At 38.1% G+C, this 19,106-nt stretch overlaps 1 long non-coding RNA gene across 1 annotated transcript in view; it reads right to left on the minus strand.

Annotated features, from left to right (window-relative positions):
• Nucleotides 1-12,691: 12,691 nt before the first annotated feature.
• LOC144580082 (uncharacterized) overlaps nucleotides 12,692-19,106 on the minus strand; it is a 91,324-nt gene continuing 84,909 nt past the window's right edge. Inside the window, exon 3 of the long non-coding RNA XR_013528957.1 lies at nucleotides 12,692-18,544. This is a non-coding gene — a long non-coding RNA (uncharacterized LOC144580082). The remainder of the gene's footprint in view (nucleotides 18,545-19,106) is intronic.

The raw sequence follows: 19,106 nt of genomic DNA on the forward strand, positions 1-19,106 counted from the left end.
GCTTTCCCTATCTCATTAATTATTACTTGTGTCCACTTAATTGCTTAAACCTAAAGCTAGGATTTCTCTCCTTTCCTCACTCTGCATGTCCAATGTTTTAGAAAATACTGTGACTCCACCTATCTTTAAAATGTGCTCATATCAGTTAGAGGCCATTTTTCTAAGTGAAGTAACTCAAGAATGGAAAACCAAACGTCATACGTTCTCACTCATAAGTGGGAGCTAAGCTATGAGGGTGCAAAGGATGATACAATGGATGATAGATAAGAATAATACGATGGATTTTGGGAACTCAGGGGAAAGGGTGGAAGTGGGGTGAAGGATAAAAGAATACACATTGGGTACAGTGTACACTGTTCAAGTAATGGGTGCACTAAAATCTCAGGAATCACTGCTATAGAACATATTCATCTAACCAAACACCACCCGTTCCCCTAAAACCTATTGAAATTTAAAACAAAACTTTAATGTGCTCCTATTCACTTTGCATCAGTTGCTATAACTGCAGACTAAGCCAATCCCATCTCTTGCCAGTCTACTAATGGTCCTCTTGACACTCTACAATTTATTCTCCATCAGAATTTTGAGTGATCCTTAAAAAGCTAAAAAATTGCATCCCTTTGCTGTTTAAAAACACTTCGTGCCTTTCTATCATATTTAGAATTAAGAAAATAATGTTTCCATCTTGTTGAAAAGCCACACATCCTCTCATCCCTGCTTATTTCTCTGTTTTCCTCTCCTGCTGAGCTCCCCGGCTCACTCTGGTACAGTCACGCAGGCCTTTCAAGTCCTTGAGAATGCCAGCTTATTCCCATCTTTGGACTTTTGCCCTCTCTGGTCCGTCTACCTGGAATGTTCTTCCTTCCGATCTTTGATGAGCTGGCTCCTTGTCTTGCAGATTTCAGCAGAAATGTCATTCCTTAGAGACCTTAGCATAGCACTTTTCATTACTTAACTGGTCTTTTTTGGTTAGTTATCCCTTTATCTATTTGTCTGTCTATTTATTGTCTTTATCTCCCTTCAGAATATAAGCACAAATCTTTTTTTGCTTGTTCGCCGATACATCTCTACATCTAAAAAATAACACGTAATAGTTTCTCAGCAAGTGTTTATTGAATGAATAAATGAAGCCTCCAACTGTGAGGGAACTACTTTGGCTCACATGATGTCACTAAAGCAAAGCCAAGAAATAAATGAACCATTAACTAAATCGGGGGCAAAAAATAAATGAGAAGTCGGGAATAAGAAGACAGATTAAGTCCATTGAAACTGATATTTTTAAAATACACAGGTTGGCCTGGTGAGGTGGCTCACACCTGTAATCCCAGCACTTTGGGAAGCCAAGGCGGGTGGATCATGAGGTTAGGAGTTCGAGACTAGCCTGGCCAACATGGTGAAACCCCGTCTCTATTAAAAATACAAAAATTAGCTGGACATGGTAGCGGGCACCTGTAATTCCAGCTACGTGGGAGGCTGAGGCAGGAGAATCACTTAAAACCTGGGAGGCAGAGGTTGCAGTGAGCCAAGATCATACCACTGCACTCCGGCCTAGGCGACAAGAGCAAGACTCCATGTCAAACACACACACACACACACACACACACACACACACACACACACACACACACACACCAGGTTATTCATTAAAAAGGAAAACCAAAAGCAGACCTATAGGAAATTAACTGACAAGAGACTGGATATACAAATGGAAAATGACCAGACTGTCTGCAAAAACGGAACTTTAATTTACAATCTGCAGTAACTAGTCCAGGAAATCAACTTAGTATGTACAATAAACCAATACAGGAAACCAAACAATAAACCTTGTAGCAATTGGCCCCAAAGGGCCAGGACTTGATTAACAGCTTCCCTATTGTTTGCCTCCATTTCCAACTTGGGATCAACTGGAGAGCCAAATATGCAACCCTCTCCGATCACAGAAGGTGTCCTAATTTTAGTTAACCTGATTATAATTTTCCCAGGCCAATAGCCTCCAGTCAGGGCATACTTGAAGATCTTTCTTTCTTCCACTATAAAGCTTTCCCACTCTTCAGTCTAAGTTTGAATCTCTTTCTAATGTGTGTGATGGTGGCTGACTCCCTTGCTATAGCAAGCTCAGGATAAATAACCTTCGTTTTTTTCTCATTTGGGTGGTCTTTGTTTATTTCAACAAATTATACCAACATATCTAATACTTAGAGAATTCAGGATAATGAAGGCATTCAGCATGAATTTTCCAGATAATTGTGTATGTGAAGCAGACCTCTGGGATTTGAAATGGACTTGTGCAGTGAATTGCTGTGTATAAAGCCCCACGTAATGCTAGAATAGTCTAATGAGGTTGCATTGAATTGTGTGATATATATCCCCAGGAGTGTTGACTTGATAGATCATTATGCAGTCACATTTCCTTCTCTCTTTAAAAAAAGAACAGGAGAAATGGGGAAAACAGGTTGCATTTGAATATAGTATAAAGTTTCGTTTCTTTAAGAAATGTCTACCAAATTAAATATATATAATTATGTATGGTTATTTATCTTTAAAGGATGTTTCAGAGGCAGAATTATGAGGGAAACTACCTTTCTGTTGTGGTTGCCTGTTTAGTACTGTGAGCAAGAAAGAAATTGCTTTATTCAAACCATTAATGAAATGTCACTGTCAATCCACCTCTAACTGCATCATGTGCTTTTTATTCTTTGTGTTAAAAATAAAGAAATAAAGACAGAATATTTCCAGATACCATCTTTTGCCTGTAGAAGCAAGCTGTGTTTTAACCCCAAGCTTTATGCTGATTTCTTATTTATAAAGTTCACTATAAAAAATCAAACATCTACATTTAAGTGCATAAGAAAATATTACCATGAGGAAATCTTTTCGTTGTCAATCATTATTTCCAGTAACATCTTGATTTTCTCAATGATGTGTGAATGTTTTCTCTCCCTACCTCCTTTCTTAATCCTTCTGTTTTTACTTTTGTTATTACAAAGAGAGTTCCTGATAAAAGGATGAGCTAACCCCTCCTCTCTCTCTCTTTCCCCACTTCATGTGTGTGCACGTGAGCTTCCTTACCCTTTTACCTTCTGCCATAGGATGATGGAGCAAGAAGGCCCTCACAAGATGCCACTCTTTGGCCTTCCCACTCTGTTCATTATGAATTAGTCAGTCTCAGGTCTTCTATGACAGCAGCACAAACAGACTAAGACAGTAGATATGCCCTCACACATGTCTCAGTTCTTAGATTTTGGACCAAATTATATTTTTCTTCAAGATCAAATGATAAAAATGCCTGGCCTACTATTCACTTTATGTTCCTTACCTTTTCCCAATCCCCAATTCATTTTGCCTGATAATTTCTAACTGTACCGTCATGTGGTGATGCATTTGCTTCCATTTTTATTTATTTTCCTAATATATTATGTGCTGCCTGCTTCATGTTCACTCTTCACCAGCCCTTGTCTTCATAGCTCTTTATCCCCAATCCCAATTTTGGAATAATCATCTATAGCCATTAACTAACTTAACAAATCTTTCTGTCAGTAGGGTACTTTATGGAAATTGAAAAGTAATTAACGTTTATCTCAGCAGCTAATCACATAAAATCTACTGCCTTCCTATCTCAGGTTCTAAAACAATGATTGCCCATGAATTGAGCAAGGAAGATCTTGATAAGTCCTGACAGGACACAAGCTGAGATGAGAGGGAACGGTTAAGCTTCAGCCTCTTCTGCTAATGAGATCCACGGGGGTATAACAGCTGAAAATTTCTAAGAAAAGATGGCCTCACCACTTGACCAGTTAGTTACCAAGACACGAGGGCTATATCTACACACACAGACATACACACTCAAGAGAGAATTATTAGACACCAGAAAGCTGTTGGCTTCAGTGTTTAAAAATAGTCCTCTTGTTTAAAAAAAAAACCAAACTTAAGCATTTGTTTTATCATCTATTTATTCATTCATTCAGTAAACATTTATTTATTAATCATCATATGCAATTTTTGTTTGTTAGGTACTAGAGAAACTAAGGTGCCTAAGATGTGGTCCCCGTGTCATTTAATTTAAGGTATAAGCAATAAACACTCACTGGATGGGAAAAAAGGAAGATGTCCAGGAACATATCTGAAGCAGGAAAAGATTAATTGGCTGTAATACATAAACACAAAGAAGGAAATACACTTTTTTTTGGATTTGGGAAAATGTTGAGCCATGTTTTCTGAGTCTGCCAGATTTCCTTGCTGCAGGGCTTTTCAGAGACTTTGATGTGCTAATCTGTGCTGTTAATGTCCAAGAGGGAAATAGAATATGCTGCTTTTCTCAGACGTATGTGATGGCCTTGTACAGATGTGCATGTGCACGTGTGATATTTATCACATAGGATAAAAGTTCCCAGAATATATTTTGGGAAATTCTAGCCTTAAGTTCTTTAAGAAAAAAAAAAAAAAAAGAAGAAGAAATAAAGATTAGAAAATAGGTATGAAGAAATTTTCATGTGGTGGTTGGGTTGGGTTGGGAAGGATGCTCTGTGGAAAGGATAAGGATGTCAGCAGATGCCGAGCTGTCTTGGATATTGTGTGGCACAGGGGCTGAAATCACACAGCTGTCTCCAGTTGTAGGGTTGCAGCTGGACCATCAATGCCTTAGAGCAAATCTGAAACAGGCACCCGTTCCTCTTGGTGGATGCAGTCCTGTGGCAGGCATGTGGCAGATGAGTGAGGTCAGGGCTGGGTTAGCCCTCACTGCCTCCCAGCAGGTGCTCTTGGGCAGTACACAATGTACACAGCTGAGTGTGGCACCCTGCCCTGGAAATGAGTGCTCTCCTTGCTAACCTTTCTCAATGCAACACTTCAGTCTTCTAAACAGTAGATCAGCTAGTCACATGAAAATAAGCCAGGAAGTTGTTGAAAATACAGATTTCAGAGCTATCTCCAGGTCCGATTAATCGGAAACACCTACTGTATCCCAGAAAGTAGTATTTTTTCAAGCATTCCAAGTTATTTTGATGGGCCACCACTTTAGGGAACATATGTGAGAACTCCTCAATTACATATCGAAATGAGAGGGAAAATTTGACAATTTTGACTCGAAACCAAGGAATGTTTGTTTTTCCCCAATAACAAAAGGTAGATAGAAAGTGTGGATAAGAAATAAATAGAACCACTAAAATTAAAACTTATTATCTAAAATTAATTGAATTAAATATATTAATTAAACTCTGGACATATACATTCTCTATTAGAATTTAGTTTATCTCACAGGCATACCTTCTATTACAGTGTATATTAAAGAGATAAGAGCTTCTAAAAGATAATCTTAGGGGGCTTACCATGGTCTTGAGTTCAAGACTCAAGCAATTTCATTCCCCACATTGTTGTAGAAGAAAGGGCCAAAGACAGATGCAAATGAACTGAGTAGATTAACTCTAGCAGAGTGGGATGAAACCAACACAACTTGTAGAAACGCAAAACAAAGACTGATGTAAAAGAGTTACTTGACTTTATTTATTCAAAGGCAAATGCATTGAAATTTAACTTTTATTAATACTAAATCCATAAAGTCATGGTAATAATCTTAAAGCATATACAGTTAGCACTCTATAAATGTAAGCTTCTTGGGGATAAGAATGGTTTCTCATTTATTTTTGCATCTCCCAGAACCTGGTATTAATTGAAAAAAATGTGCTCCGATTGTCTATTACATGACACATAATAGGTGATTCATAAGTATTTGTTAAATTAATAAATGTTGTAGTTTAAATATTAAAACAAATTTTCAGCATTAAATTGGTTGATGTAAAAGCCCAGACATGCATAGGCATTGTAAGTTCTATTTGAAACAAGGTTTTGTTTAGTTATAGGGAACTTATGCAAGCCTAGCTGAAATAAACCCAGGGTGGCTTGATCGGGAAGCATGTTGGGATCTCAGGAGATCTGGACGCAGAAATTCCCCAGGTGCTCTGGTTTTCTTGCTTCTCTCCCTCTCTTTCCCTCTCTCTCTCCCTTGTGTCTCCATCTCTTTCCCTGGACATCTATATGTGCCTTGCTCTATGATCTTTTTTATATGTCCTCAGTTTAGTTAAAGACCATTGGAGCAAATAAGCGGCCTTGCCATTCCAACTCCAGATTCTCAGGGGAGAGAATCTGATCGGTTCATCTTCGATCAGTCCACTCACAGTCAAATCATCTTCCACTCATGGTCAAATCATCCATAGCTGCAGATGGGGAAAGAGCGGGTGTGTAGTTTAAACCTGACCAACTGGACTCACACCTGTTAGATGTATGACATTCTCAAAGAGGAGGCATAGAGCCTGGCGGAGCCCTGTAAATCTACTACAAGATCCCTCTACAATGTCCCTTGGAATTTGTACCTGTTGCCACCCTACTCCAACTTTACAGAATCTTCATGGCTTTCCCTTGTAGGGGATTTTGTTAGATACAATAATGTGAATTAAATTTTAGTAACTTGCACATGAGATTTGGATTCTGCAGGGAGGGACTTATTTAAAGGGTTGTGTGGTGAATACTTTGAATCTAAAAACAACATTCCTTTTTATGTTCTCTACGTGAAGGCTTTTTGCTGTTTAGATTTTCTTACAGCAAGACCACTAATACTGTTTCCATACCACTCCATTTTCTGCACCTTTTCCCCTGACATAAGCAAATACAGAATTTCAATGGATTACTTAGGAGAAATAACACTAGTGGTAGCTAGTGTTTCCACTCAATAGGAAATATTTTTACAAACTCATAGAGCCAGGTGAGACCTTATGGACCATGGAATTCCAAACCTTTCACTTTACACATGAAAAACAAGAGGGTTAGAACACAAAAATACTTTGCCCAAGATCACAAAGATACATAATGGGCCTTACTTAAAAGACACACATTTTTGTATGTGTTTTGATTATTTCTAAGTAATTTCTTTGTAACCTAAGGGGCATTTTTGTGATAAAAGTGTTAATGCAGAGAATTTTGTATAGCTTTTTTTTAAATAAAAAAAAAAAAAAGAAAAACATTATAATCCCAGGACTTGGAGACTGTTTTGCCTTAAGTTTCTCTCAGAAACAATGCATGTTGACAGTAATTCTTCCAGCAAAGAGGCAGGGAGAGCCAGCATCTGGTTTTAAATATTGTTAGCACAATGGAATGAAGGCCCTGGTGAATTTACCCTGACCTTCACTGTTACACAATCCAAAGGGGCCTTTGGAATATATATATTTTTTCCATTTCTTTTGGTGGCTGATCAAGAGACAGACATTTTCTAAGAAACCATCTTGGGTTTGAACAATGGTTTTTAAATTTGCAAGGAACTCAAAGGCTATTTGGCAAGGGAAATTCAGCTTTGGGCTGTCTGTGAAATTACTGATTGTTGTTTTTCATATTTTTGTGTGAATGTGATTCCTGAGTTCAACGTCTTTTTCCTTTTTTGGTCAGCAAATTTTACTTTCTTCCTCATGCTCTAGCAGAGTGTGCATTTCCAGATAATGTCAAGGAAAATGGCCAGAAAGCAAATATCACGAGTGTAACAACTTAGAGGTAGAAGTTTTATTACATTTTCCTTAACATGGCCCAGATGAAGAGCAACATCAAGATGCTTCAGATTTTCTTTGGCTCAAAATCCCTGTCTTCCTAGAATATAGCAGCAAAAAGAAGAATCATGGGCTCAGGTTATATGCAGAAAAATGTTTGATTCCCAGCCTACACTTAGCTTTGTTCGTCTGCACCTGCAGATGCTTTAGTTCTCTGACTCCTCCACCAACAGGAACCAATCTCCCACTTCTGCTGCCAGTGCTTAAAGCTGTCTGATGCTGCTGTCACCACCAGGACACTACTTGTCTGCTGATGGCGCTCCCGTAGCTGCCATTATTACTCTAGGAGCCATTTCTACAACAGACAGAGAATTTTCCTCTAAGGACATCTCCTCTCTCAGCTCCAACATCAACACTTTGTTTATTTGCTCATGTATAGGATGCTTCTTTCCTTCATCAATTAAAGCATAGTACTAAGTTTTCTTTTGTGGGGGGGATATACACCCTTGTCTCATTGTCTCACTCAACATATCTTTTTTTTTCAACTCCGAAGACGGAGTTTCGCTCTTGTTACCCAGGCTGAGTGCAATGGTGTGATCTCGGCTCACCGCAACCTCTGCCTCCTGGGTTCAAGCAATTCTCCTGCCTCAGCTTCCCGAGTAGCTGGGATTACAGGCGTGTGCCACCAAGCCCAGTTAATTTTATATTTTTAGTAGAGACGGGGTTTCATCTTGTTGACCAGGATGGTCTCCAACTCTTGACCTCGTGATCCACCCGCCTTGGCCTCCCAATCAACATATCTTTTAGTGACCTTGAATCAGCAGCCTGATTCATTTATCTTGCAACATTCTCATACCTCAGGGCTAATGCTTTGATTTCCAAGGCACCCTCCTCTTTCCACATCTGGCAATGAGGTAAGCATCACCTGCTCTCTTTTTGTTGAGAAGTCCTTAAGCCCAGATGTAATTTTTGTGTTTTTAGGTGGGCCAGGAAACCACACACATGCACGCGCGCGCGCACACACACACACGAACAAGACTTTGCTATTCTGGTGTGATACCTAAAACTTTCCATACTAGGTAAGCAGATTAGACCCTGTCCACACATTTCTGGAGGTTCTGTGACTTCAGTAGGTTTGGAAAGGCCATTGTAGAAGAGAGAGCTGTAGGATGTGGGTTATAAGAAGTTTACCATTCCTAACTCATTTTCCACTTTAAATTGAATGTAAACTAATTTTTATGTAAGCAATGTTTGCTTTGGGTACCTCCTGCCTCCTTTTTTTTGGATTTTGCCCATCTCCTGCTGTCCAATGTTTTGTTTAAATGATGCCAAACATTTGGATGGTTAGCTGGATTGTTCAGTTTTTTACCCAGATGTTTGCAATCCTGTGGACATTGTCAAAGATTTGTTTATTATCCTCCAGCATGTAATCACGCTGTGTCTGCATAATCTTCATCTTCCAGATGAAAACTGAAAAAGTCAGTCAGTCATCCAGATGTCTCCAAATGTCTGGGTGTTTGTCATTGCCAAAGAACATCTGGATGGCTGCTTTTTTAATAGTTTTTATTCATGTCTCTGGCATAGATACAGTCTTGGGTTGAGTTGCTCTGGATACAGCACAATAAATAGCAGGAATGGTGATGGGTAGATATTTAAGAGAGATACATTCGCAGGGTTCCAGTGGTTAAAATTCCAGTTATTGGCTTGTGCAATTGGAAAATCATCACCACCTGAGAAAGTCTCCAAGAGTAATGAGATGGTGACCCCTCAGGGCTCTCTGTAGAGGGCTGTCAGCATCAGGGGAGTTAGGAAGTTGTGTGCCGTCAACATTTATGTAGAGTGCCTCCGGGGCTGAAAATACAACTCAGAGAAAAAGAAGTAAAAACTCTTGGCACCATTTACAGCCTCAAACATAAAACATGAAAATAACTACCCATCATAAATATAAGCTGATATCTAAATAAATCTCAGGAAAATTATTTGTTGTTTTGGACAACTGTAAAATGAAAGAGCTGAATTGGATGATCACTAAGTTTTCTTCCAGTTTTGGTAGTTTGTCATTCTATAAAACCTACATGCCCATTCAACAAAGGAAGCAGAATGACCTGGTGGTTAAAAGCACACAGACTTCAGAGTCAGAAACACCTGCTTCACATCCTGGTGCTGTTCCTCACCAGCTCCATGAATCCAAGCAAGCTCCCAGCCTTTTTAAACCATGCTTTCCTTGCCTGAAAAGTGTAACGATTTGGATCATTTTGGTGAGGATTAAATGAGATAATGTATTTAAAGAATTTATACAAGATGTTTTATCAGGTGTCATTTGTGTTCTTTATAACAAAAGCTTTCTAGTGAACACACTTAAGATACTTCTATTTGTTCTATTATTAACAAAAACCGAGCAGCAACCTTCCCCTGTGGAAACATTGTCAACCAGATCCCTTATGACTTATTTTCAGACTGAAAGTGAATTCGAAAGCATCTGCTTTTGACAAATGAACAAAAATGAACAATTGCTTTAACGAAGTATTTGTCATTTTTGGAAGAGAGCTAAAATTTAAAGTGTATACGCACAACTGGGAAATAATTCTTTGTCTTTCAGAATTTATCTCTGCCTTTTTAGACAGAAGGTGAATCCAAACTATAGTTTTCACTTTATTTGGGGTGGGGATGGGACAAAAATAGGTCAAAAGCAAACTTTCTCCCAGTTTTAAAAAAAGATTTTAATATTTGTTGGAATAGTACATAGGAACAGAGAATGATGGATAAATTCTCATTTAGTCATCTCCCCTTCCCCATGATGTTTGCAGGGACAAGGGCTTTCAGACATTTTAGGGTTATGGGCCTGTAAAAACAGAGTTGCATTGACGTTTTCTCAAAGAAGTGTCTCTATTCAGCCTGGATATAGCTTTGATTTAATTTACCTTTCCAAGACTTGTGAAAGCTGAGCACTTCTGTTTGCAGCCACATAGAAGGCATAGATGCAGGTATCAACTGTGTCTAGTGAAGAGAATGTATGTGTGATAGCATGAGAGAGGTAGAAAGCTTTTCCAAAGAAAATTCATGTAAATAATTCAATAAGAAAATGAAAACAGAGTAAGAAATTCTATTTCATTCATACATCCATCATTATTCTAGCAATATACTGCTTTGATTACTGTAGCTTTGTAGTAAGTTTGAACTCAAAGAAAGTGTAAGTCATCTGTTTTTCTTTTCCAAGACTGTTTTGGTTATTTGAGGTCCCTTGAAATTCTGAATGAATTTTAAGATCTCCCCTCTTCCATTTGTGCAAAAAGGATCTTTGGAGTTGTAATAAGAGTTGCAGTGAATCGGCAATTTGGAAAGTATTGTCATTTTAATAATATTGTCATTTTAATAATATTAAGTTTTGCAATCCACAAACACAGAATGTTTTTAAATTTATTTAGATTTTCTTTGCCTTATTTCAATGATATTTTATAGTTTTCATTACACTTCTTTTGTTAAATGGATTTCTATAAATTTTATTATTTTTGATACTATTGTAAAGGTAATCGTTTTCTTTTTTCTTTTTGAGATGGAGTCTTGCTCTGTCACCCAGATTAGAGTGCAGTGGTGTGATCTCAGCTCTGCCTCCAGGGTTCAAGGAATTCACTTGCCACAGTGGCTGGGATTACAATCATGCACCATGCCGTCTGGCTAATTTTTCTATTTTTAGTAGAGATGGGGTTTCACCATGCTGGCCAGGCTGGTCTTGAACTCCTGACCTCAAGTGATCTGCCTGCCTTGGCCTCCTAAAGTGCTGGAATTACAGCCAGCCTTGTTTTCTTAATTCTATTTGTGAATTGTTCACTGTCATTGTATGGAAAAACAATAAATTTTCGTGTTTTAATCTTGTATCTTGCAATCTTCCTGAATTTGTTTACTAGCAATAATAATTTTTTTATGGATTCCTTACTATTTTCTATTTACAAAATTATGTCATTGCAAATAGAGAGTTTTACTTCTTCCCTTTCAATCAGTATGCCTTTTTTTTTTTTTAAATTTTCTTGCCTAATTGCTCTGGTTATAATATCCAGTGCAATGTTGAATGAAACTGTCAAGAGTAAACATCCTTATCTTGTTCCCAATCTTAGGGGGAAAACAGTCCATTTTTGCCATTACAGTACGATGCAAGTTGCATTTTTCATTGATGTCCATTATCAGATAATAAAGTTCTCTTCTATTCCTACTTTGAGTGTTTTTTAAATTATAAAGTGTGTTGAATTTTGTTAAGTACTTTTTCTGCATCAATTGATGTAATCATGTGATTTATGTTTCCTTATTTAGTAGTATGGTGCATTATTGGTTTCTGTATTTAAAACCTAACATTGCTAGAATAAATTCCACCTAGTCATCATGTGTAATTCCTTTAATATGCTGTCAGTTTTAGTTTGCTAATATTTAGTTAACTATTTTTATGTTTCTATTCATAAGGAATGTTGTTTTATAAGTTTTTTGTGATGGCCTGTTCTGATTTTGGCATCAGGACAATACTGCTCTGTAGAATAAGATGGAAAGTTTTTCCTTTTCTATTTTTTGGAAGGATAGATGTTAGCCTTTTTAAATGTTTGATCGAATTCACCAGTGAAGCCATCTTTCCTGAGACTCTTTTTCCTTTTCTTTTTAAAGATGAGATCTCACTACAGCCTGGCCTCAAACTCCTCGGACTCGGCAATTCTCCCATCTCAGCCTCCTGAGTAGCAGAGATTACAAGTGCATGCCACTATGCCCAGCTTTCGTCTTGGCTTTTCTTTGTGGTAAGTTATTGTTAAATTACTAATTGTAATTTCTTGTTATAAATCCATTTAGATTTTCTATTTCTTCTTGAGTTTGTTTTGGTAGTTTGTATGTTTCTAGGCTTGTATCCACTTCATCTGAGTTACCTATTTTGTTAGAGTGGGATTATCCATACTAGTCCCTTATAGTTATTTTTTGTTTCTGTATGATCAGTAGTAATGTCTCACCATTCTTGATTTTAGTAATTTGAATCTTCTTTTTCCCTGGTCAGGCTAGCTAAAAGATAGTTAATTTTCTTGGTATTTTTAAAGAACATTTTGAAATGTCTTGTTGATTTTCTCTTTTATTGGTTTTGTTGATTTTCTCTACTGTTTTTCGATTCTCTATTTCATTTATTTCTCCTCTGATTGTTATTTTTTTCCTTCTGTTTGCTTTGGATTTCATTTGTTCTCCTTTCACTTGTGTTTTATGGTGAAAGTTAGGTTATTGATTTGAGATCTTTCTTCTTTTAAATATAGGTGTTTACAGCTATAAATTTCCTTTTAAGCTGTATTTTAGCTGTGTTCTACAAGTTTTAGTATGTTGTTTCCATTTTCATTCATCTCAAAGCATTTTCTAGTTTTCTTTATAATTTCTTCTTTGATTATTTATATTATTACTGATTACTTAGAAATATTTTAATTTCCACATATCTGTGTATTACTCAAACTTCCTTTGGTTATTGATCTCTAATTTTATTCCATTGTGTTCAGTGAACTTACTTTGTATATTTCAGTGTTTTAAAACTTATTGAGACTTATTTTATGGGCCAAATCATATATTTTGGAGAGTGTTCCACAGGCACTTGAGAAGAATGTGTATTCTGCTGTTGTTGAGTGGGATATTTTATAGATGGCTGTTAGCTCTAGTTGGTTCATGGTATTGTTCAAGAATTCTATTTGTTATATCTATTATTGTTATTAATCTGTTTTTAATATTTGTTATATCTATTATTGAAAGTGGGGTACTGATGTCTCAAATCATTATGTTTGAATTGTCTATTTCTCCCTTCAAGTCTGTCAGTTTGCTTCAGGTATTTTTGATCTCCATTGCTAGGTGCTGTAAAATTTTAATTTCATGGTTCTAAAAAAGTTAATTCTGACAATCAATTGCCAGTGTTCTCATTGCTTTTATGGAGGACAGAATTTTCAGAGGTCCTTAGTTTCTATTTTTGCAGACATCATCCTTAGATCACAGGTTTTGCTGGTGAGTTACACATGGCCTGGGCAGGAAAGAGGGTAAGCAAAGATGCTGCCAAGATTTTTTTATCTGAACAATTATTAGTGTGAAGTTGACATTTTCTGATATGGAGAGAACTCCAGGAAGATCATGTTTTAAAGGGGGGAAATCAGTTTTAGGCATGTTGCCTTTAACTATTAGCTATTCAAGGGGAGATGCCAAGTCTCACTCAATGTACAAGTTTGGAACTGAGTGAAGTCCAGGCTGCAGGTGTAAATCACAGGCAAAGACCATAAGACTGCCTCTCTGGGCTTATCCCCATGATCCCACTTAACAGCCCTCTGGACTAGTAAAACTTTTCTAGGTACTATCCCTCAAACATGCCAAACACTGTCTTACTCCTCACTTTTGCTCACTTTGCTCTCTCTGCCTAACAGACTTTTTTATTCCTTGCTTAAAATTGACCCTTCTTTTAAAACCTACTTAGCTTTATCACGAGTCTTCTCACCAGCAGAGCCCTCTGCTGTCTGCTTCTCCTCTACCTGTTACTTACTGCTTGAGAAATTTCATTTAGTATACTTTTTACCGTGAATACGTTTGTTTTCTATAACATTCCTCACCTTGGCTATATTATAAAATTATTTGTTTCCATATCTGATGTCTCATGAAACTCTGAGATCCTTAAGACAAGGACTGCTGAAATGTATTCATTTTTATATTTCTAGGTTTTGGCACAGTGTTTAGCACATAGTAGGTGTTCAACAAGTATTTCTGAATGACTGTGGATATATTATGTGTTGGTTTCTGTGTTAGGCAATCTTCTGCTTCACCAAAACAGTGTATCCAAAACTGAATTTGTTTTTTAATTCTAACAAAATGCAGCCAGTGGCACTGTTATTTGCCCATTACCAAAAATCAAAACCTGGTACTCTCTTTTCGCTAGTGTTTCCCCCATCCCTACCCACCCATGTCTAGGCAGTATTAGGTCTTTTTAGTTCTTCATCACAAACCTTTCTTCAATTCACCTACTTCTCTCCTCCTCACTGTCACTTTCTTCTTCTAGACTATCATCTAACCTGAATTACTTTCAGAGACTTCCTGTGCTTCCTTGAAATCTCTCCACTCTGTTTCGTTTCCTTGATGATATTTCTGATGTTGGAACCATATTGTGATGTCTGCTGCATGATATCCTTTGCTGATCCCCAGGATCATAAGTTAAAATCCAAACTCTTACTATGGCTTCAAAAATAATTTTTATCTCCAGTATCAGCTCTTCTATCAGTCCATATATTTTACTATGTATCATCTCCTCTATTAATCTACATATTCCATCCGTCTATCTTCTCTATGATACTGAACTAGAACACTTTGCATTTGTCAAAGGCATTGCGCCCTTTCCTTCTACCAGGTCTTTGCACATGCTGCAAAAACAAAACTAAAAAATACAAAAATAATTACTCTATATATTCTATTCCTCTTTACCTAGACATGGTCTTCTCTTTATGTCTCATCTTAGATGTCAATTTCCTCTAAGAAGCCCTTCCCTGATCACGGAGAAGAGGTTAGGTGCCTCTTCTCTGTGTTCACAGAGCTCTTGGTGCTTAAACCTTGGTAGTACTCATTATACTGACGTAATTGCTTGAATTTTTTTTTTTAATGGTTCTTGTGGTTGTGGTTGTGATTGTGGATGTTTTACCCACTGGATTTTAAACTCCTTGAGAACAGAACTTCATCATCTGCATTTTCTAAACTTTGCATAGGATTTAGTGCAGGTAAGTTTTCAAGATTTATGCAAGAGTGTACTAGGTGCTTTACTTAATTGAATGAAATACACTTAATAGTCTTATGGGGTGGGTATTACTAACTTCCTATTATCAATGAGGAACTTGATGCTCAGTAAGCATAAGTTGATTTCTCAAGTTCGCAGACCCAGTAGGTGGTACAACTCAGTTTTTTACCAAATCTTTCTGACCTTAAATTTAGTGTTCTTTTTAATCAACCAGAGCTATCACCATTATGGCACTTAGCCTACGGATTATTGCATTGTTCTTCATCTCTTCCTACGATTAGTCTATAATGTCCTTAAGAGTATCATTGAAGCCTGAAATTTCTGTCTGCCTCCCTCTTTTCTGAGACCAAGCAATTGCACAACATGCATTGATTATTTCATGTGAAAATATTAATGAAATTTAATTAAGCTATAAATACTAGGGGCTACTTGTAGTTTTTATTAGCAGCCTTAACCCTCAGACCTTCTATCCAGAATTTCTCTTCTGCTGAAAACCAAGACCAGATAAGAGAGAAAATACATGGAATATTGATATACATACAAATTTAGACATGGAAAGAACTTCTGGAGACTCTATCAAGTCCTACATTCTCATTTTACAAATGTGAAAGCTGAAGCCTAAAAAGTTTTAGCAACTTATCACGTGCTACTGAAGAGATATTTAGCAGAACAGAGAGGGACACATTGATCTCCTTTTGGTATCACTAGCTGACCACACTGCTATATAGCGTCTTTGTGCCAGTCATGGGAACACTAGTCATCAAGGCAGACTAATGAGGTTGACCTACTGACTCACTGTTGAGGAACAAGACCTTGGGTGATTTGGGAGAATTGGAAAACTGAATTGTGTCTTTCTTTGTAGGTAACAATTTCTCCCCTGGGGAAGGCAATACTAGCATCCCCACTGCAGCATCCTGGTAAGCTATCTGGACTACCATAGAGGGTGTTCAGGAAGCACATGAGCCGGGCGTGCTCCAGGACATGCCCTAGATACTGTGCGTGGGGCTACATTTGCATTATCTTCAGGATTTTTCCAAAGCTGAGCTCTCTCTTCCATGAATTACAACAGAGGAGGTATATCAGGCTCTATACAAAATCAGATTATTGAAAAGAAATTATTGGAAATAGAAGCTCATTTTCAGGCATTTTGTGTATCCCAGGAGGTTGTTTTTCAAAGAAATTCTCCAGTACTTTATTTAGTGAATAAAAGTAGTGGTTAGACTAGAAGTCTTTTAATTTTTTTTCACCTCTGAGATTGTATGAGTATGTTGATAGCATAAATGATCAGACTTCAATTTCTCTGCTTTTAGTAAGCCTCAATTCTTGCTGGAAAATCTGGAAGGAAATGGGACCAGGATAAATGGAGCATTTGCTCTCTGCCAAGCATTTCCTGCGCATTAACTAGTTTAATCCCCCTCGTATTTTTTGTGAGATTCAAGCCTCAGTTTATAGATGAAGCTGCTGAGGTGCAGGGAGATTTTAAGTGGCTTCCGAGGCAGCAGTCAGGCTTGGAAAACCTTGAGTTTAAACCTTAGTCTGTGTGATGTCCAAGCACAGGAAGCTGACTTCGAGGTTCTTCAGCTCATTTTTATCTCCTTCATAGTTTACTCAAAACAAAATACAGTTCCACTTTACTGAGATCTATTGTCCTGGCACAAAAGTAGAGATGCTGTTATCCTGAATGGAAATTTAAGTAGAATTTTAAAAATCACGTTCGAGGGGCTCCTTTGTGCCTTTTAGAACAACTGCCTCTTGACCGTCAGTGTTGTTTTTACTTAGGACATCGTGTGGAGCTGCAGTAACTCACTTGCTCAGGTCTCTAACGCAAGGTTCCGAAGGTAAATAGGCTTACCTCAGCAATATTTACATAGATAGAGGGACAAATATAGACAGTTTCTTGAAGATGCCACCCAAGATTGAGAAGTGGACAAAGCCAGCCAATCAGCTGGCCACAAACGGATCCCTTTAAAAGCTTCCGTTCTCTCACTGACTTGGCTAATTACATTTTATGAGCTGGCCTGATTGTGAGCCTCCCAGATCAGCAGAGCCTTAGGAGCAGGCATGTGGGTTACTTCTCCAGAGTTATAGTCAGCCAGTTAGTCAACAAGAATCGATTGGGACTTATATATCAGACCTTGCTTTAGAGACTGGAGACAGAGCAATGACAAAATACCTGACAATGAATTGACATTCTAGAGGCTAAAGACAGACAACATGAACACATAATACTTTTGGATAGAGATAATTGTGAAGAAAAGAAATGGAACAAGGCAGCATGGAGTGACCAATGAGGAGGGAGGTGGGAAGGAAGGACTGTGTTACTTAGGGTGGCTGGGGATGTCCTCTTGGAGAAGATGATACTTGACTGAGGAGGAGGAGGCAGCTGTGCCAACATCTGTGGAAAAGCACTTCAAGGAGAAAAATAACTAGTGCAGAGGCCCTGAGAAGGATATAAGCGTGGCAAATTTGAGGGACATAAAGAGAATCAGTGTGATGGGAGGGTGGTGAATGAGGGAGCACAAGTAACAATGAGGTGGGAAAGTAAGCAGGTACTGTAGGCACAGAAAGTGGAACAAACACTGCTGTCTTTTTCCCCTCTTTCTGATCCCCTGCCCATTCAGAAATGAGACCACAACATCCTCTGGGAAGGAATACTTTTTCCCCTTCTCCAAGAAATGAACTGTGATTGGCTTGGACATTTCTCTTTAGCATTGATTAATTTAGGGCTAGCTAATGACTGTGACTCAGTTCTGGGATCTTAGGAAGAGTCTGCTTAGTACGTTTGAGAAAGATTCTCCTCCCCTCTAATAAAATGAAGCGCGTTCTTTCCTGCCTCCCTTTGGACATGTGGATGTAGTACTTGGAGCTGCAGCAGCCATCTTATACTCATGGGGTGCATCATCACTGCTGCACTGAAGATGATACATCAAACAGATCAAAGAGATTAGGTTTTCAATGATACTGTCAAGCTCTTGAACCAACATTAGAGCCACCACCTTTGGCATTATTGAGTTGTAAAATATAATCACTTTCTGCTGGGTATTTGTAACCTGCAGCCAGAAGTATTCTAATATAGCTAGAATAGTGGACTTCAATGCTATTACAATGGGAAGACATTGGAGGGTTTTAGGCAGAAGAGCACTATACTTTGATTTCTGGTTCAAACCATTTCTCTGGATGCTGTTTGAAGAATGGATCGGAGTGGAAGCAGGAACACGGTGAGAAACACCTTGCAGTGGTCCATGATTGAATAGGGCTGTAAAATGGAGACAAAATGAAATTTTCAGATTTCGGGTTTACTATGGAGATAATTTTCGTAAGACTTGCTGATAGATTGGTTTGGAAGTGGAGTATAAGGAAAAGCAAAGACTAGAGGATGCCTCCTGGATTTGTGGCCTGAGCAAATGGACTTGGAGAGGTGGGGTGTCGGATCCATGGTTCTATTTAATAAAGTTAATTTTGAGGTGTTTATTAGATATCTGAGTAGATATATCCAGTAGGCAAATGTATAGACCAGTCTCGAGCTCAGGCCAGAGGTTTAGATAGAGATACAGTATAAAGTTTGGAGTCATCAGTGTTATAACAGACTAGATAAAATCACCTGGGAAGAGGATAGATGAAGAAGAGGATGAAAGACAAAACCTGGAGCACTTGTAGAGGAGGCAGAGAGCGTAAAGGAGAAGGCAAGGAAAGGAATCTGAGGAGAGGCCAGTGAGGGAGGAAGTAAACCAGGAAAGGCTGATGGCACCAAAGCCCAGAACGAAATGTTGCACGAATGAAAGTGGTCAACCATGCCACGTGTGGCTAAGAACAATGAG

The sequence above is a fragment of the Callithrix jacchus genome, chromosome 18 (assembly GCF_049354715.1).
Source record: "Callithrix jacchus isolate 240 chromosome 18, calJac240_pri, whole genome shotgun sequence".
NCBI classification, from domain to species: domain Eukaryota; kingdom Metazoa; phylum Chordata; class Mammalia; order Primates; family Cebidae; genus Callithrix; species Callithrix jacchus.